The following is a 21,565-nucleotide window of genomic DNA, read 5'->3' as shown; positions in this document are numbered from 1 at the left end:
AGGAAAAATTATTTTCCTCTTCCCTTCTGAGTTCTTAGCTGAGACCCCTGTAATAAAAGAAACTAACAAGAGAACAATTAACAAGCCTATTAACATGTATATCTTATGTGTACATGGGAGATACCCAGGGAAAAATGAGTAACTCCCAGAGGTGGATCAGAATCCAGACTTAAATACCATCTTAATAAGGGAAAGGGGAGAAGGGAGAGACTAAATGGTTTTCAGGAAAGATGAAAGCGTCCTAAGAAGAATCTGTGGAGGTGTGACAATGTAACAAAGTCTGGCTGAGTGTAGTGTCAACCTCTGGTCTCCTCTCCTGTGACGAGTCAGTCCTCTCTGGTTGGTGAAATTCCAGGGGAGGGGACTTAGGACAATTGAGTTCCTTTTGGAAAATCTGTCTTTAAACAGATAAGGGGAGTTCAGAGAAAACTGCTCTCTGCATTTGTGGCTTTTGAAGTGCCTACAGCTCAAAATAGTCAATAAAGGAACCCGGCATATTTTGGGGTGGCATATTCTGCTACCCTCCCATCTTACTCCAACTTGGGGTCAGAGTAGACTGTTGCCTCTAACACCACCTGGTTTCCTGGTCCTGATTCTACTTACCTAGCTGACCCCAGTGAATCATCATAAGGTGACAATTCTGTCACTCTGGATCTTAAAATACGCTCGTTTTAGGTGTGCTTCACGGCAGGGGGAGATTTGGATTCTCGCACTGTTAGAAACTGTTAGAACCGTTGGCTCCTTAAGCAGCAGTGAGAGAGGCCTTCACTTGATTTCTGCGACAGGCCCTGCTCGCTCCCACCCGTGCACCTGCTCTAAAGCTGCCTCCCACTTTTACAGAGCTCAACCCCTCCTTGCCTAGGCAACTGCTGGTCACCCTTCAGCTGTCAGCTTGCCCATGATCACCTCACGACCTCAGAGAGCTCCTCCGTGGCACCCAGGTCAAGCCACCCTGGAGCACCTGTTCTTCTCCTTCAGGACACTGTGCACAGTGTAATTAATTATTATAATATGATGAATGACACTCTCATCTGTGAGCTCTCTAAGGGCAGTGTCTACTTTTGGGGTCACTGTAAATCCATGCTGTCAACCATAGGGCCTGGTGCCTGTAGGACCTCCATACTTAATGACTAGTGGTTCCCTTCATCGTGTCTGCTATCTGGAATAACATTAAAAACAAAACAAAACAAAAAGAACCCTGCTTCTAAACTTTCCCATTTGACTGTCCATGATTGTCTGACTCCCCTTCATTTTTACCCTCTTTGTTTTCGTTCTCTAAGCTCTGCTGACAGAGCTAAATTCTTTAGCTTTTCTTTATAGGATGTGGTCTCCAGACCGCCTACCATTCTGGCTACCCACTTTTGGATGTTCTGGGTATCAGCACAAAACACATGGAAGTGTTCTTTTCCTCTATTCAAGCATGGTCCTTCTCTAATACGCATCAGGACTGCTTTAGTGATTTTAGCCCCTGAGTCACACTGCTGACAAATGCAAAAAATCTGACCACTGCAGTGCTTCAGCTATTTGCGTGATACACTTAAATAATAAAGCAATATATGACCATTATAAAAAACTAGAAAGTTCAGATGAAAAAGAATAATTTAAAATCACCAAATAATGCTGTCACCTAGAAAAATCCAGTGTTAAAATTTTATAACCTTAAAGACTTTTCCCATGAGCTGTTTATATTGATATAAGTATATACATGTGTATGTGTATATGTATATATATATGCATGTTTGTGTATCATGAGCTCATATGTTCATTTTATATATATTTTATGGCTCTGTACACTGTCATATATCATGATGTCTCTTCATGTCAGTAAATATAGTTCTATTCTGCCTTGGGAAGTAATGTGTATAGTAGTTAAAAATCCAGGATTTGAATCCAGGTGGACCTGGGCTCTACATCCCATTACCACTTACTTAGCTGTATGATCTTGGATAGGTTACTTACCCTTTCCAAATTTCAGTTATATAGTTATATAACATATACCATTTAAAATAGTTACATAGTTCATATAGCTATATAGCATTCTATTTTATGGATATGACAATTGATAGCATCTTTAGATTAGGTACCCCCAATTCTACAATTTAATTTTTGAATCCTAAAGTTGGATTTTATATTTTTGTACTTGTTGAACTTTATCTTGTTGACTTCAACCCAATATTTCAGGCTTTGGAATAATTTTAAAATACTTTTCAATCTTCATCTCTTAGATCGGTACATCATATATAAATTTGATAATTGGACAACATTTAATCCGATTTATAGATGCAAGTGTTAAGCACAGTAAATGTAGTAGAGAACTGCACGTCCCATTGTTGTTATCATTACAGTAGTGCCCCCTCTGCCATCGCCCTAGGGCTGTGAATCCACTGATCAAGAGACTTTGGCTAAGACTATTGAGTGTTGAATCAATCCAACAGATTGGTGTATTCCTGATCAATGTCCCTCTCTGGTCCCAAGGAAAGGAGAAAGAAATGCTGTCAGAAGCCCTGATTGGATAATTTATTATCTTTTCAGCATTCTCATAATCTACCTCTCCAGTAAGAGTTTCATAAAAGTAAATAAGGTTAGATTAGTCTGATGAAGTTTTAGTGAACTCATACTCGCTCCTCGAAATTTTAACATTTTTATTAATAATATAGGAGCTATGGACATATGATTTAAATGTAGCTACCTCTGGAAAAGGAAAATCTGTAGCAACACATCTATACCAACATAAAAATATAAGATAGATCCATTACAGCTTTTTACTTTAAAAAGAGTTAGGGGGAAGGGAAGGTATGCTTTAGAGGGAGAAAGGAAAGAAAGGAGAAAGAAATAAATTGGAGGATGGAGAGATCTTTATTTGCTTCATTATTTTTTTCTTGGCACAACACTCTATGTTAAGAAAAGGAAAGGACATGCCGAAGTAGTGCCATATTTAAAAGAAGTCATCATAGCAAAATGCATATAGATAAATGCTGCCTATGCATATTATGAAACGTACATGTTTACCATTTCTTGTTCACCTGGGGTGGTTCACTCTATGCATAATAATGATTATTATTAAAATAACATAATACTTTTAAATAATATTGTGGTTATGCTCTCAAAAGCACTCTTTTTTCCTTTAACTTCTTCATTGGAGTATACTTGCTTTACAATGGTGTGTTAGTTTCTGCTGTATAACAAAGGGGATCAGCTATATGTATACATACATCCCCATATCCCCTCCCTCTTGTTTCTCCCTCCTACCCTCCCTATCCCACCCCTCTATCAAAAGCAGCCTTTCAGTATCATTTTTTAGTTCTTCAGTGCACCTCAGTAAGTTGGTAGGGGATCTCTCAAAAAGGAGAAGAGGCTTCCCTGGTGGCGTGGTGGTTGAGAGTCCGCCTGCCGATGCAGAGGACACAGGTTCGTGCCCCGGGCCGGGAGGATACCACATGCCGCGGAGCGGCTGGGCCTGTGAGCCATGGCCACTGAGCCTGCGCGTCCAGAGCCTGTGCTCCGCAACAGGAGAGGCCACAACAGTGAGAGGCCCGCGAACCGCCAAAAAAAAAAAAAAAAAAAAAAAGGAGAAGAGACAGAAAGGCTAAGTGGTTTTCCCCAGGAGATCGCAGCAAGTTATTAGCAGAATTAAAACCATAAACCAGAGGTTCTATTAGCAGGATCCTCATCTAAGAGTTCAGTAAAATTTCCTTTTGTTCTATTCTAGGAGAGTGAGTCAGGCTCAAGTAGTACGTTCTAGAAGAACATCCAGGATCCAGCCCTCACCTGCTTTGACAGCCTCCTCTCCCAGAGCTCCTCGCTGCATATCTCATGTTGCAGGAATACCAAGCGGCCAGTAGTTTTCCCTACCCTGCACCAGGGCTGCTTCACGCCTTTGCGTCTTAGGCAATATAAGTCCATCTAAATAAAGTGCCCTTCACCCCTTTCTATACCTGGAAGATTCTTATGTCTGTAGCAGACTTTAGCTCCTCTTCTCCCAGTAGCCTTCATTGAACCTCCAGCAAGGGCTCATGTGTGGCCGTCCTAGCACTTGACATTGTAAGGTTCTTAATGTTACATTTATCCCTTTATGTGCCTCTTCTTTACTATAAGTTCTTAGCACACTCAGAACCTAACATGTAGTGACTGCTCAAATGTCGTTCAAGTGGGCTAAGCTGACAGGTTGTCTGTGCCAAATAGGATGGGAGAGTAAATCTAAATCAACGAATAAATAAATGTCCTTAGACCATATTCTATTCAGAAAGAAATTTAGTGTGATTTTTGAAAATACAATTTTCAAATGGCTACTCTATTGATAGCCATTGTTTATATTGTTACACATCTAATTAGTGTTTTGCCCAAGTGGGCAAAACATGAGTATTTTTTATCCAGAAGCAACCTGTGTTATATTTCAATGGCTAATGGATTTAGGAAGGTTCTTTAAGGAAGCAGTTCTATTTTCATTCAGGTTCCCTAAGAGGTTGGAGGAATCTTTATCAGAAATTGTAGCATTTTGACAATATCTATCTTTTTAAAACATTCTGACATCCAAGTGATTTGATTAAATTTAGTTTTTAATAGGTATGAGGGAATTTTAAAATATTATACCCACAGGATAACTTATTCATGGGGGATCATTTTGTAAGTGATGAATCTCTTTCCTTTTCTGGTAGAAATAGAAAAAAGTGGATTGCAGCTGCTAACTTAATAATTTTACTGATAACTAAGAATGGAACAGATCTTGCTGTGAGTTATATAATCAGCTTAAAAAGCACTCCATATTCATTCTGTGACAGAGTACAAAAAACACAAGGCAGAGAATATGGTTATTAGAATTTCTTCCCTGCAAAAGCTTAATGATGTTATATTCAATACTACAGTCAGATAAAGGTTGGGTTCGAGTGAGCAAACAGCCGCCCAAGGAGTGTATCTCAATGTCAGCCTTAAGTGGCTTTTCTTTTTCCAGCTAAGGAAGTCTAACAGGATATTAAAAAACATATTAACCTTCAAAATAGGTTTAGATTCTGCTATGCTTCTAAAAAGGCAATATGAGACTTGTGAGAGCTATGTTTAGTAGAAGGTTTGACCCATAGAATTTGTAGAAAGGGGTCACTTAAATTTAGTTTGAAAGCCCACACTCTCGCGTGTGACTCTGTCTAATATCACACCCTCCAATCCATTCTTCATGCAGCTGGTACAGTTATCTTTCTAAAGGCACACCTGATTAGGTGGTTCATCTGTTGCAAGCCCTTTAGTTGTGGAATCTAAACACATTAGGTTGGCAGACTAGCTCCTCTGAAAGCAGGTCTTGAAAATAACTGCCCTTGAAACCCATGCTTGAGCCCTAAGGAGCAACTCCCAGGGTGCAGAACACCTCAGCCATTGACTGTTTCTTATTTTAATGCAACCATCCCTGTCAGCCTGGAATGGACACTCTCGGTCCATTCTCCCAGGGGAATTGATCACCCCCTCTCTTGCACCCATAATTTACCACTACACCACTGTCCTTTCAAGCCACTCTTAACGTTTTGTGTATGCAATTACTCTTCTCTCTTTGACTCTAAGCTTTTATTATGTCTGTGTGGCCCTTGGTTGACTAGATTTATGAATTCACCCATACCTGAGAGATGTATTGAACGTAAATGGTCTCCAGCTTGGGATGTTTTCCTGAGCTGTTATTATTATACTTACTGATTTTGTTTTCATGTTGTAGTTTAAAACATTAGAGCTGAGTAGCTTTGGTTTATAATTTCAACTCTTACTCAACTACTCAGATTCCTACAGAAGAAAATACTTTAGGCTAAGAAAACCAGCATAGTCAGCAAAATGCTCAATTTTGACCTTTGTTCCCCGTAGAAATTTGTCTTCCAAAATGTGCCCGTTGATCCATTTTGCCCTCCACTGCTGTTTTTGGATGGGTTTAGGATTTTCTGGGGAGCAAACATAGGCAAGGCATCACCATTTTTAGCTAGATTCCTAACCATTTAGAGTGATTCTGTGTTATTTTGTTCCTTGAGCTGTCACTAATCTTGGCTGCTGGATTATTGTTACATCTGAGTTATCTTAGTTATATAAAGTCAGAGATTATCATGTTAGGTATTATATGTAGTTATAGAATTAGTCATTGCTGTTGTCTGTAGGCATAAAAGTAAGTTCTGAAGTAGACACCATCACTGGGGCATAGAGCGTTGAGTTAATTTTGTCTATCTTCCTTTTATTTTTGAAGTGGAGAAAGCTGAAGTCTAGAATCTTAAGTGATTATCTAGGATTTCATGGCAAATTCAGAGAAGCACTGAGCCCCACGCAAAGTATTTCCAAAATGCCTCCCCTGCCTTTTGGATCTGAAAACCATTCCAGACTACTCAGGAGGTAGCAGGCGTGGGGTTACAGTGTAGCTTGCTTTCCATTGGTGTTTTCATTGTCCCTTTGTAGAAGACTGCCACATGAATAATTAATCCTCAATGAACTAAGAGATTGAAGCACAAAGCTGCCTTATAAGTACTGGCTTTATCAAAGTGACTATATACTTTTAGGTGATGCCCTAAAAGTATCCAAAAAGCTGATTTTTTTTTAAAAAAGCTGATTTTCTACTTGAATTAGCAGAAACATTGACTAGTGAGTGAAGATCTCAAATTATAGTTACTCCTGTTAACAAGTGTGCCTGTTACTTGCCTGTGGTTTGCAAGACTCCATGTTGAGCAGGGTCAGCACGGATGGCCTCGTGGAGCTACGGATAAGCTAATAAGAGAGGCTAGGGAGGGAAAACAGTCTCAAAGAAAAATGCAGGTAGTCTTGGAGTCCTTTATAAATATATCTTCACACCAATCCCTGCCTGGCACCTGACTGGCATTCTTCCTTAATAGGTCAACTATTGTTGCTAGGCGGCTTTAATCATTTTGCAATTTCAAGTTAAGAAAAAGTAATACCATAGCTTTGTGTCAGCTTTCTGCCTTTTATTCATAGTAAGAGGACATAAAAAGTTCTTGAAAAATGCCCTATCTTGGAAACCTTGCAGGAAGGTAGCCCTTTCAATCAGAAAACATTTCAAATAGCAGCTTTGTCAGCCTTCTTGCTTTGAGCTGATAATAGGGACAGTACGTGGGTTGGAGGAGGGGGAAAGAACAGCCTTTAATTCTACCTACATCAGGGGCACTTTAAGGGAAGGAACTTGACATTTTTTCGTATCCTTTAAAGCCTACAATTGTGCTAAACATTCAGTCTGCACCTTAAGGTGGTTGCTGAATGAGTGAATGGGTGTGTTGGTTGGATGGTGGATGGATAAATGGATATGGATATTTTACATTTACTTTGTGTCATTTTGAATGACACAGGATCTCTAACATAAATTTGTCTCCTCATAATGGAATACTTTTTCTTCCTTTTTTATTTGCATGAATAAAAGAATTATCCTCTTATTCTTCTCTAGTCTCACATGAAAAAAAAAGAGCCTTCTTTGTAAAGCTACCCACCTTTCTCCTGGATTACTTCCCATCCTCCTTCTTTAGGACCTGACCCCTTACTTGTCTCTCTCGCTTCCCTAACGTCTGCCTCTTCAGAAACCCTTGACTCTCTGCCACACCCTTTCCCCTTGTTTGACACTCAGCTCTTTAAAGGAGTGGTCGGTACCTAGTGCTTTCTCTCCCAGTTACTTCTTAATTCTCTGCAGCTCAGCTCAAATTCTTTGAGGATGAATATCCCCACACTTAAGATGGAAACTGTAGTACTCCCTGGCAAGGTGGTTTTTAATATTTGCTTACTGTCTGCCTACTTATAATTGATAAGTGGTTTCTCTAATTATGATGATTTGGGTTGACAATTCTCACAAAGAAAAGTCTTTTTTCCCCCCCAGGCTTGGAGAGCCTTTCTTTTCCCCCTTATTTTCCCTCCAGCAGCACGTCCTCTGTGAAGGTCCTCATTGGTTATTCAACTTTACTCCTGTTTCTACTTGGTGCTTATTTGCTTATTTAGTTTTCTTACGGTAATTACATGAGGCTAAGTAATAGCACATATTTTACTTAAAAAAATTCTCAGAATCTAATTCAGTGCTGAGCACATAGTAGGTAATTAATAAATACTTCTCAATTGACTAAACTATTACAGATATATGGGGGAGTCACTCTTTTGAAGTAAACCTGGTTGCCAGTTTATTAAGGACTCTGAATGCCCACAAAAGTACATTCATCATGGTAATTTAATTGATTACCTTTTCTTCTTGCAGGAACTTTAGCTATTACAATAAGAAGCCCTTTGCATCTTTATTACTGTCTTCTTGATCCATATATTGATTTTAAGGTTGGTTTGTCGGACACTTTACTGTATTCCTTTTCATCATAGTTGTGAGTTATTATTTCAGAATCAGGAAACGATTCATAGACAAAGGGACTGACTAGGTAATAGAATATCTCTGATTGTAAACTAAAGATACTTTGGGATGCATAACAAGAATTCACGGTAAAAGGCTTACATATTTTGCAGACCTTCTAGGACTGATTAACAGCCTTCTTTGGAGTGTGTGTGTGTGTGTATGTGTGTTTTGCACTGGGGCAAGGATGAGAGGGCAAAGGATTGCTAGTAATCCTGGATGTTAACTAGAAAGAGAATCAAGGCTTTAACTATATGTTACTATTATGCTTTCCTCTTAAAGAAAAATACTTTCTGATGTGAAATACAATTGCTTCCAATTCCAAACTACATGATTCCCCTCTCAGGGGTTTGCCAAAATGGCACAAAATGGTGGGGGTAGGAGCAATTTTAATGTAAAAACAATACAACTGAAAAGAAATTCAGAGCCATGCCTCATTGGACAGAATTGCAGTTAAACCGAATTTGGTTGATTTTTTGTACGTCTGCCAAAAATCTGAAGATATTAAGTATTACTTTATTATTATTTTTTAAAGTAAACTGAACTTATCAAAGTGCCTTTGAAAATCTATTAACCTTTTATCCTAATCCAAGTAGACAACTTCCTTATTCAGTGTGTCATTAACTTATTCAGTATGTCATGAACCTCCACTATAACCTCCAGTTGCCTTCTAGCAAACTAGTAAAAATGAAAAATGATTTGTGATAGATGCTCAACACACTTCATATGGTGTGTTCCTTTTTATTCTTGAGTACTATGAGTTATGTAGTCCATGCTATCATTTTGGAAATGTCCTTAATTTCTTTATATGTGGGACCCTCTATCTCACAGATCTCATATCACTCCTAACCATGGTGATTCCTTGAGAAAGGAGAAATGTGTGACATTGCATGTCTAAAAATGTCTTTATTTTATGCTCATGCTGTGCTGATAATTTTGCCAGTTACAGACTTTTAGATGAAAATTATTTTTCATGAGAATTTTGAAGGCATCACTTTCTTGTCTTCTAGATTCCAATGTTAATATTGAGAATCCAATACCACTTTTTCCTAATTCTTTGTATGAAACCTTCTCTCTCATTCCATTGCCTAGAATTTTTAAGTATATGGTGTGGATCTTTATTGATTTTTCTTGACACTTTCAAGGACTTTTCAATTTGGACACTCATATCAGTCAGTTTTGAGGAATGTTCTTTTATTTCTTTGATAATTATATATAGACTGTTTGGTCTTTCCTGCTGAAACTCCTATTAGTTAGATTTTGGACCATATGGATTTTCTAAACTAGTATTTTTGGTGTTGTTTATAAGCCCTTTCTTTGTCGTTTTGTTCCTCTTTGGGACATATTTTCTTGCTTGCATCTTCTAATTCTTTTATTGGACTTAAACATTTTCTACTTACATACTTTTAATTTCAAAGAACTCTTTTTTTGTATTTTTATCATCCTTTGTATGACATTTTGTTCTTAATTCATGCATGCATGCAATGTCTTTGATCTATGATGCTATCATTGTCAATTATTTGAAATTTCCATTTTTGTTTCTTTTGTTTTTTCTCCAGTCTCATTCTCTATCTTTCAGTTGGAGGCTTTTCTCAAGCGTTTGGTAATTCTTGCTTTTCTACTCATGTTCATGCTTAAACACCAATAAGAAGCTTTGTGAGAAAGTTGGGTGTGTTCATTCATCAGCTTTTCTGTGATCAGCCAGATCATTCTTGGCTGGGGACCCCCAAATTCAGTCTGAGTACATTTTCCCCCAGTTTCTCTAGAACAGGATTCCCCAGTCTCCTTTGAAGGTAGCATGAGTCTAACTGTTGACATCCTAGAGCTGGCGGGAAGGAGGGATGGGTGTCTCGGTGTTTTCTCACCCCTCCCCCACCACTGTCCCTGGTGTCCTTGAGTCTTGATATTCTCAAGCTTAATTTCTCTGTAGAATATTTCCTCACACTCCTATGGCAATGAGGGATGAGTAATCATGTAATAAGTGCGTTGGAGGTGGGGATGCAGAAAAATTAATGCTCTTTATAGAGACTTTCAAAATATTCTCTTATTTTCAAACTTCTTAGTCCAATATACTCTTCCCTTACACTCTTCCTGTACATCCAACTCCTAGGCCTTTTCTAGGTTCTGAAGGGTAAATTGAAGTGAATCTCGCTGGTGTCCTCCTCAGTAGGCGCCTTCCTTATTCCTACTAACATTTTTGGCTGTATCTCATTTCTTGGTGGGAATTAGGTTTGGTGTCTGTCTGCTAAAATGATTAAATCTTAAAAAAAGACTGGCCTACTATGGAGAACAGTATGGAGGTTCCTTAAAAAACTAAAAATAGAATTACCATATGACCCAGCAATCCCACCACTGGGCATATACCCCGAGAAAACCATAATTCAAAAAGAGTCATGTACCACAATGTTCACTGCAGCTCTATTTACAGTAGCCAGGACATGGGAGCAACCTGTCCATTGACAGGTGAATGGATAAAGAAGATGTGGCACATACATATAATAGAATATTACTCAGCCATAAAAAGAAATGAAATTGAGTTATTTGTAGTGAGGTGGATGGACCTAGAGTCTGTCATACAGAGTGAAGTAAGTCAGAAAGAGAAAAACAAATACTGTATGCTAACACATATATATTGAATCTAAAAAAAAAAAGTGGTCATGAAGAACCTAGGGGCAGGATGGGAATAAAGACGCAGACCTACTAAGGAATGGATGTGAGGACACGGGGAGGGGGAATGGTAAGCTGGGACAAAGTGAGAGAGTGGCATGGACATATATACACTACCAAATGTAAAATAGATAGCTAGAGGGAAGCAGCCACATAGCACAGGGAGATCAGCTTAGTGCTTTGTGACCACCTAGAGGGGTGGGAAAGGGAGGGTGGGAGGGAGGGAGACGCAAGAGAGAAGAGATATGGGGATATATGTATATGCATAGCTGATTCACTTTGTTATAAAGCAGAAACTAACACACCATTGTAAAGCAATTATACTCCAATAAAGATGTTAAAAAAAAAAGGCTGGCCTTATTGAGAAGACTTACATTATGTATGGCATAGACTGGTATATAGCTATAGGTATATAGATAACTCAACTAAAAGTAATTTAGAAAGTCTACAAGGTCCAAAATCTAACCAGTACTGTGCAAATTTCATCAGGAAGAACCAAACAATGTAATTTATATGGAAATTATCAAAGAATAATGAAATGAAGGCTACCATTATGGTACTTTAGTGTATCTATGATGATGTTGTTCTCTCTCTCTCTGGTTGCTTCCAAGATTGGGCTGTGTAAAACAGGGAGCCTGATTGGAAATGCTGATCTATAAACTGAGAGACCTAAAATATTAACATGTGATCATGAATTAATTCTCCTGTACTGAGATATGGGAAGGCCTCTGAAGGAACGGGCTGTGGATGTGTATGGATGGGAAAGTAGGTTTAGGTGGAAGGGGTCATAGAGAGGAAAAAAAGGAGATGGTTCTAACACTGTGGCTTCTAGTCAGCCAAGGTGCTGCCTGGTAGCCTTGGTGTCAGTGTGGGTTGAAAACAGGTGCTTTCCTGGGGATGAGCGCATCACTGACACAACTGCCAAAATGGCCCTAGATCTCAGAATTTCCCTTCTTATCATAGTGGGTTCTTTTGAAAAATCTAGGACATCCTTCACAGGATCATCTCAAAGATAACTAAAAAGCATAGCACATTTTAGAGTACAAGAGGCAAAATTCAAAATATCTTAGAAAGCTAGATTATTTCCAGTAGAGTTTATAACATGTGTGAAACATGAAGTTAGAATTCCAATCACAGAAGCCTTGTACTAGTGCATTCTTTTATCCCAACCTCGTCTGTAATGATTGGCAGTTCTTCGTAATAGATCATGAATCTTGGTGCAACAGGGCAATGTTGAGGCAAGAGAGGACATGTCGTTTGCTTTTACTTCACTGAGTAGAGCTACATGACTCTGCTGTTTCTGAAGAGTGGCTATCACTTGTTATGCTTTGCTGCAAACAGCCTTCCTGGCTGCAGTAATTTAGGGGCATCTGAGAGCTAAGTCTGAAGGTGCAGTACCGCGCCACCAGGAAAGCACTGAGTAGGGTGTCCTCTGAGGTGGGTTTCATGTTGTAGGTTGTGTGCAACACGCATTTCTGTTGATTCACTGGATCTACCTACCAACACGTCTGGAAGATAGGACTAAGCCAGGGATGTTCAAATCAACTTAACATTTGTTTAGGCAAATCAACTTAAAAATAATTGTGTCAGCCCAAATCCAGCAGAGTGCGTGGGCCGCTCAGGCTGGGTCTTCTGGTTTACCTCAGGTGCCTTGCTAGGAGGGCTGGAGCACACCCCTTTTGACATCATCTCTCTGTGTGTGTTTGGAGAGGCTGGGACCTGAACAGATGGCCTTGATCTGGGCTCCCATGACTACCAGGCATTCCAGGCAGGCAGATGAGTGATCTGGCTTGTTCCTTCTCTTTTAAATTGCTGTCAGCCAGAGAAAAGTGGTGAAAATAAATCAATGGCTCCCTCCTCCAGGCCCAGCATGTACCTTTCAGTCATCAAAATAAGAAACATCCTGTGGTGGCTGTTGGGTGATTTCTCTGATAGAAGGAGCCCTTCACACACTGGAGATGAGCATAACTGGAGATGAGGCCAACTCATGCCTCAGAAGGGACTTTTTATGTCAGGACCAAAAGTTGGCCCTGAATGGACAGTAGCAGGTTTGGAGGGAACATTGCTTATTCTCTCCCAGATGCTTTGCATCCTTTGGGGCTGGGCTCAGTATTTTTGGTAACTGGTTGGTAACTGTTTACATCTCTCATCCTCAGAACACAGGAAATCACAAACAGGAGCCCTGCTCAGTATCTCTGGCAGTGCCTTTGTGTTCCTGCTGTACCGAAAGCTGAGGGGCCTCTTCTTGTGTCATATCCATATTCTTGCCACTTCACTGAGTCCAGAGGAAACTGTAATCGAGAGACTCGGTTTAAGTAAGACCAATACTGTAGCTTTAACTCTTGTTTCATCTTCAATATTAACAAGTTGACCCTGAGCTTGGCAACTTTTTGGAGTCACATGTCAAAATATTGGTCCTGGATCAGGAGAGTGTGGGATCTTTTATTTTTTAAGATTTGAAATATCATTGCATGATTAATTAATCATTCGTATATTAACAGGTTGACCTTGAACTAGACTGTTTTATGACCCAGTTTCCCTTTATTTGGAATAAAGACCCCCCCAACCTTGCTCACAAATCTATGAGTCATATTCTCACACATGCAGACTGATTTTCTAGTTGTCACGGACGTTGATGTGTTTTCAAACAGGAAACATTTCACGTATGCACATATGTGAGAGCTATGTTGGGGTTAAGGTAGAAGGGAAGTTCTACTTTTTGGAATGAATCTGAGATGTGTATATATATATATATATATATATATATATATATATATATATATATATATATATATGAGGCTTTTCAATTTTGAAAGCTTCATCTGGCCTGTGGGTGGCATGTTGGATATCCCAAGACTTACTTAGTGCAGTATGTTAATCTAGTTCCCAAATTTTACATAGCTTGACACATAGAACTGGTAATGTTTCTAGAAATACCATAAATAGAAATATCTTCGTAAGACCTTTACTTTGTGATCTGCTTTAAGTTGTCTCACTAGTTAGCTAGAAGCATTATGGAACAGTCAGGTCAGAGCATTAAAAGTGGGACTTCTGGTCTTATTTCGCATTTGGTTTATAACTGAGCTTTATAACTATTTCTTGAGAAATATTGCTTATCATGTCTCTTCACTGATGCTTAAAATATATGTATGCAAAATAAAGCGGTCTAACTTGCAAGGCTTTTGGGAGGGGTTCTTTATAAATGTGAAGGCACTCAGATGTAAAAATTATTAATGACTGCAATACTTAAAACTGTCAGGAAGGGTGGCAACGTTTCAGCCAGCCCTCGAGAGGCGACAAGTCTGCTGTGAGTTAGTCATCCTCTGTGCATGATGTATTTGAGGACGTGATGCAAAGCAGTTGAATTTATAAAAAAGATGTCGGTAAAGCTCTTTTTGGAGAAGTCATGGATTGCAGCCTTAAATTCTGGGAAAATGGAATTTTCCCTCAGCTTTACAAATATAGCAGCAGGGATCCTCACTATTTGGCATTTTTGGATTCTTATTAATGTTTCACACACACACAGAGTCAATAAAATCTGTGATAATTAAAAATCCTATCTTAAAGATATATTTAAAAATATTAACATATAATGGCATCTCGTAATAATGACCATTTTACTTCAGTTGCTTCATTTATTCATTTTCTTTGGAGAAATGGGCAGTCAACTATTTGTTCATTCTTATCCTTGTGTTCAACTGTATGAAATAGAATGTTACCTTTAGGCCTTTATGCCCCAGGGAAGCCCCACGACTCTTAGCACAAGAAAACTTAGAAAGTTTCTTTTCTTTTTTCCTACCCTTACAACTTACAGTCAACCACCTAACATGCCGTTAAGTTGGTGGAAAATATTGACTGAGAAGGAAGTACAAAGAGAAAAATGAGACCAAAGAGGTGAAGTAAGTTATTTTACTCGTAATTCAGTTCTTGCACAAATATGTCTTGCGCTGGGTGCTGTGCTGGTTGCTATTTCTGTGCCCTTCCTATTCCATTATGCCGCCTGCCCATCTATGTGGTGCGGGATTTGCTCTATGGAAGTTTACTTTTGTTTCCACTGAAGAACTTTCTTAGTGCCTGTTCTCTTCACATAAACTCAGTGGACCCCCTCAGTTTCCTCATTTATGAAATGAGCACGCTGTATGACCAACTCCAAACTTTCTTTTTCTTTTTTTTTTTTTTCTGTACGCGGGCCTCTCACTGTTGTGGCCTCTCCCATTGCGGAGCACAGACTCCGGATGCGCAGGCTTAGCGGCCATGGCTCACGGGCCCAGCCGCTCCGCGGCATGTGGGATCCTCCTGGACCGGGGCACGAACCCATGTCCCCTGCATCGGCAGGCGGACTCTCAACCTCTGTGCCACCAGGGAAGCCCCAAACTTTCTTGATTCTATCATCCGTTACTCAATTACACATGAAAAATGCTGTTGAACCCTGAAAACCTTTCATTGTGCATTTCACGTAGCTTGTATTCATCATGCTGTGTTTTATGTTTACTTCACCTTGTCTTAAAGATGGCATGAGAAATAGTGCTGTAATGCCCCTTGGTGATACAGTGCTCAAACGAAGGGTTCAGTTATTTTAAACAGTTGGTTACATTTTGCTTTGGGTCTTATGTTGTGAACAAGCTGGGCTTTGTAGCACTGTCATGATTCTCCCTGCCTTTTCTGGTGGTAAGTGCAGACCCACATTATAGCACTGTGAACTGTGGAGCCCAGGGCCTAGCAAACTGTGAATGTATAATAATGAGGCCAAAATTTAGCTAATAAATGCAGGCTGAGGATGTACATATGTGATGATGGAGCAGAACATCACTTCCATTTGGGGCCCAAGGTATTGGGATTGTACTGGAATCTGTGGTAAATTGCATAAGCTGGAACTATGTCTTTTGGGGCCTTGGAATATTAGAGAATGGAGCAGTTCAGAATATAATCATTACACTGCTTTGTAACTTTTGACCTGGGATAATGTACAAGTGGCCATTCATTTGTTGGCTGTTTGCTGTGTTTTAAGGATTTTGCTGACTGCTTTATGTATAGCATTTTGTTTAATGAGTATAATAATTCTGTGGCATAGTTTATTGTCCACACTTTACAGAAACAGACACTGAGTTGCAGAAAGTTTAAACGACCTGCTTAAGCACTCAAAGCTGCTATTCAATTTGAGGACTGTCCGATTCCAAAGCCATACTCCTAATCACTATGCTGTGATTCTCCCCAAATCACCCAGTCATTGACCACATTTTTATTGGCATATTACTCTTTTTGATGCCAGGGAAACAGAGAAGAAAATAGATAAATAAACCCGATCTCATGGAACTATCATTCTTATAGGCAAGACGGTCAATGAAGAAACGGGTAAAATGTATAGGATGTCATATGGTAATGTAATGGCAGCTTTGAAGAACAATAAAGCAGTGAAGGGAGTAGGGAGTGATGAGCAAGGGGGTGGGTCTTGCAGTTTTGAGTAAGGTGGTCAGGGAGGCCTTGCTGAGAAGATCACAGTGGAGCAAGGGCATGAGTGAAGACGTAATTGAAGCAGCAGTGGGGTGGGGTTGAAACATATTGGAAAGGGCTCAAGAGAAAGGGAAGAGAGAGAGGAGTTGGAGAGAGAAAGAATAAAGACAACTCTTTGAAGTCATGTATCAAAAACTTGTCCTGGATCAGGAGAGTATGGGATTTTTTTTTTAAGATTTAATATTTCATTGCATGGTTAAGTGCTAAGTGCTAATGGTCTAGTGGAGAAGGAAAATTGATTGATAATGCACAAGAGAGATGTGAGAATTGTACCAAAATGTCTCAGAGGAGGTGAGACGGATGGGACCTAGTGCAGAAGTGGAGGGCTCGATCTTCGGAGCATGGAAAATGGTTCACCAAGATCGGAGGGGAGGCAGAGGGGAGGCTCACAGCACAGGTCGGTGGAAGTTGAGGGCATTCTCTTCAGATGGCTCCTATTTTCTCATCGAAGAAGCAAAATCAGATCTTGGGCTGAGGGTGCAGATGGGCGAGGCTGTGTTGGAAATCCGAGGAGGGAACAGTGCAGAATTTTCATTGCGAGAGTGATAGAGTGGCTGGAACATATCTCCGCAGTTTCATTGTCTGCCAGCATTAAGGGTCCACTTGGGGTTAGTGGCCATGTGTTCAGAGTGAGACAGTTGGTGTGACTGTGGGTTCAGTTTCTGAGGAGTGAGCGTGCTTCCCAAACCAGGTCAGGATGCACAGAGGAGGTGGAAGGGGTTTTGCCAGAAGAGTGTAGTAAGGAGATAATAATCATGAAATTTAAGCTGGGCAGGTGGAAAGTGAGGACATGGGGGGTGGTGAGGAACATGGACATGTGATGAGATCAATGGGTTGTGAGCCCTGGGTGGGTCCAAGAGCCAGGGACTGAGGTGGAAAACAGGGGTGGTGGTCTGAGAGTGGGGTGTTTGATGATGAGGTGACTGAAGTCTTCTTGGCTGTAACCATAGGTCTGAGCAGCTGAGGGGGCCAGAGGATGAGATCATTTGAAGACCTGAAAGATCACCGTTCATTGGAGAGGGAAACCACCAAGAACTGGGGTTCTTGTGTTGGGTTTCTTCTAGAGATTGACAATGAGCTAAGATTGAAGAACTCCTACAGGGGAGTGGTTGTGGCCAGAGGCCAGCGGTGCTCGCAGGAAGGAGCAAGTTGTTGACGGGTTTTAAGGAAGAATAGTCTGCTTGCAGTGAGCGTTGCCCACCAGTGGGACTGAGGACCTGTAGGTCTTCAGGGAGCAGGGAGGGGAGAATCCCCTGCTGAGGAGGAGGGGGACGAGGAGGACACAAAGCTCGCATCATCCTGGTGGTGTGGAAACAAAGGCAGCCTTCACTCACGGGGCCAAGAAGAAGCTGAGTCCTCGGAAGAGAGCCAGGTCTCGGCCCGGAGCAAGAAGCTGAAGTGGGGAGACAGAGGGGGCTGGGCAAGGAGGAGTTGTACTGATGAGGATGGGCTTTGGTGGACACGGTGTAAGAACTTTAAGAGCTGGGGCGCAGTGGACGGGGCCAGAGAGGAGGATGTAAAGAGCTGGACGGGTTGGTAGACGGAGAGAGTAGAATGGACCAGAACCCCTGGGCTACTTCAAAGCGGAAAATCAAGTGAGCGCCAATGCTTGCTGGGCAGGTAGCGGTGCTGAGGCTGGGTGTGGTGAGCAGTGAGGAGGAAGGGAGGGTGGTCAAGAGCGCGGGGGGCTTTGAGATTCTCGTCTTCCTGAAAATGATGCTGCAGAGGCTTGCAGAGAGCAAGTTGCACCTTGAACACCAGCGTATCTGGAATGCTCTTCTGAGTCCGAGAACATGATCAGGGCTAGGGCACACGCTTGTTTCATACTAGACACTTCTGCTAAGGAAATCATTTTCTTCATTTGCGAGAGTACTCAGCTGTGGAGCTGCAGATTTTCCCCCTTTTTAAAAAAATATTTTCATTAATGTTACTGAAAGCAAAGAAATAGGTAGTTGAAATAGTTCATGCAATTTTGGAGGACTGGAGAGCCATTCCTAGGTGGCAAGTGATTACCTGACATTCTTCAACTCTATTTTGATGAAGATACCTGGAGATGTGAGCCCAGTTGCTGGAAGCTAATTATCCATTTAACTTTTGTTTTCGATTTGAATTTTTGGATTTTTGCTGGGTTTATCCTATACTAGACTGAACTATTTTTCTGGTTTAACACATGAGCTGAACAGAACCTTCTTTGTAAGTCTGCCTTCTGTGGAGGAATAATTAGGATTATTTTCTTGACTTTTTGTTCCGTTCTTATTCTATAGTTTATCTATTTTGGTCTTTTATGGCCTTTCTTTTTCAGGCACAATCTCCAGGACACTGGAACATTCATTTCCTCACATGCATTTTTTTTTGGATCTTTTTTCTTTTGCCCTTTTAAATTTATTTTAAAATGTAGGATTTAAGTAGCATATCAGATTTTAAAATGCTTTATAATCATTTTGAACTGTTTTCTTGTGCCCCTGTTCCTCCTGTCATCCCAACCGTGTTTCCTAACCAACATGGTAATAGATGAGGACTTTTTTCTCCAGTAAGTGATGAGGAAATGGTACTAAATATGCTATTTACTGTCTACTTACTAATCATTAATTTGTCCCAAGAAAATAATTCACAAGGCTAAGGAAATCATAAGAAGGGGGTCAACATTCTTCTTTTGGTTTTGATTTATTTAAATTGAACTTAGATTATGGGATAATTCTCTACTAAGTTTGGCCTGATTATATTAACAGTTTTATTTGGCATTGTGCAGTTTGTGGCTTTTAGCATATTAAATGACATTTTTGAAAACAATTTTGGCTGCCATATTTTCAGTGGAGAAATTTATTTTCTCTAGTCCTTTGCATTTGAAGTTTGATTATTGTTCTTGGGCTTTTGGGCTTATTCTTTACATTTTGCATTTGGTTTGTTATTTGAGACTATGATTTAAAACTTGAATTAAATAATATCAGAATGATTATGATTCATCTCACATTTCAATCCCATAAATAACAGTGACTATAAGTTTTCCTTTTCTCTCAAGAATGCTCAACCAAATGCACAAGCACTGATTTGCTGATTTATTTTGCTTTGTTAAGCATCACCTGTATCCATTGGAGCAAGTGTGAAAAAATTGGCATTTAAAATTTATTGAACAAACACTTTTTCTTTGTTTATACCAGGCACTGTTTATGTACACTCAGGGTGCATCAATGAACAGATGGATAAAAACAAAAAAAATCTGTGCCTTCGTTGAGCTTATATTCAATTTAGGATAGGCAGGGGGCTTGGGGGGGGAATAGACAAAGAGCAAACATGGTAGATACATGTATATAGTGTGATAGACAATGGTAGTGTTATGATAAAACATAAAGCAGGGAAGGTAGGATTAGGAGTGCTGGGGTAGGAGTGAGGTTGCAAACTTGAATTTTAAATAGTAAGGTCAGGGCAGGTCCCTTCAAGGAGGTGAGGGCATTAACCATGACGCTATCTGGAAAATAGAGTTCCAGGCAGAGGGAACAGCCAGAGAGTGTCTATTGCACATTGAAATAATACCAGGGTGGTCAGAATGGCCGAGTGATGAGAATAAGAGGAAATGTGAGGGAGACAAGATCAGAAGGAAATGGTCATCGAAGGGAATAATCCGTCTGTAAATGGCCCACAGTGCTATTGTGGGGACTGCGGATACTCTTTCTATTCAACAAGAGAGAAAAATAATTTCATAGTGATATTTGTCTAAAAGTTTTTTTTTTCTTTTGTGGATAACCTTGATCTGATTGGATACTCTCTGCCTCTTTTTAAAATTCTTTGGAAAAAATAATTCCAGGTATGCTTAGAAACCAGTGTAATCTTTTCATCTTTCCTTGGCATCCTTCATTCTCTGTTTCTGTCTGGTGATATTTGAGAGCTATCTGTGGAAATCTGGCCCCACCTCTTTAGGTTCCTTCCATTTCCTTTGAGCGTTTTCTCTTTGGTGTACTATGATTTCAAAAATACCTTTTTTTAAAAAAAAATCTTATGACTGCTCTGTGTGTGGTGTGTTTATGATATTGAACTGAGAATGACAGTAAAGTTTTAAAAAATTCACCTCCAACATTTCTAAAAGTATCAACAGAAATAACAACAAATACCAATTAATGGTTAGCAGACAATGTGGTAAAAAACTGAATTTTAATGAACTATTTAAATGTGTTAATATTTGTAATGTGCTTAGAACAGAGTTTCTCATATGAAAGTGTGATGTCTTTCTTTAATAAAGGAAAAAAAGAACTGTGAATGGGCAAGAGACTTCACCTCAGTTAGCCTCAGCTTCCTCACAAGTAAAACAGGGTTTATAACCATCTTAACCATTTGAAGATTAGAGGTCATGTTCATAAGTGCCTCACATGATGTCTGGCGCCCAGTTACCCAACACTCACTGAGGGCTGCTCTGTTCTAGTCCGTGTGTAAAGCCTTTGCACCCAGGGTCTGATCGCACTTCCACAAGAGAAGAAATCTCATCTCTATGGTTCGCTGTTTGTATAAATGATGGAGCCAGACTTTGAACCTGGGCAGAGTCCAAGCTCTTAATCACGACACCAGCAGGCTTTGGTAAGTGTGTGTTGGGCAACAGAGAGAGTGGTCTCTCCCTGCATTCTTCTAAGTCCATGGCCCCTCCGTTCCACTTTGATTTTAGAATGAGATCACGTATTAGGTACACTGAATTTTATTGCTACGATTATTGTCCTGGGTACAAAAGTATTGTCATATCTGCCTATTATGCCTTTCTCCCTTTTCCCCTTAACATCAGCCAAGATGAACATGGTAATGCCTCCAAAGACGTGCGTGTGCTCACAGACAACACAGGCTCAGAACATACACACATGGGCTGCACACTGGGATCTTTTGAGGAGTCCTATGCTACATAATTCGCTTATGATCCCTTGAGCTAGTTTACTCTCAGTGAAATAATCACTGGTCTGGACTAAATTTGTTTCCTTTAGTTGTATGTAACAAATTGGAGAGCAGCGAATGAAACTCAGAATCTGGATTTAAATCACGCCCCCCCCCCCAGGTAATATATTTTAT

General features: G+C 40.1%; 1 protein-coding gene and 1 pseudogene across 2 annotated transcripts in view; one reads left to right on the top strand and one right to left on the bottom strand.

Moving 5' to 3' along the window:
• The window catches only part of LOC132477779 (small ribosomal subunit protein eS6-like), a 40,001-nt pseudogene extending 36,098 nt beyond the window's left edge, over positions 1-3,903 (bottom strand).
• FGF14 (fibroblast growth factor 14) overlaps positions 1-21,565 on the top strand; it is a 581,132-nt gene that overhangs the window by 51,409 nt on the left and 508,158 nt on the right. The window lies entirely within an intron of this gene.

The sequence above is a fragment of the Mesoplodon densirostris genome, chromosome 17 (genome assembly GCF_025265405.1).
Source record: "Mesoplodon densirostris isolate mMesDen1 chromosome 17, mMesDen1 primary haplotype, whole genome shotgun sequence".
Lineage (NCBI taxonomy): Eukaryota > Metazoa > Chordata > Mammalia > Artiodactyla > Ziphiidae > Mesoplodon > Mesoplodon densirostris.
The sequence above is the reverse complement of the archived record's forward strand: the minus strand, read 5'-3'. Positions and strand labels throughout refer to the sequence as shown.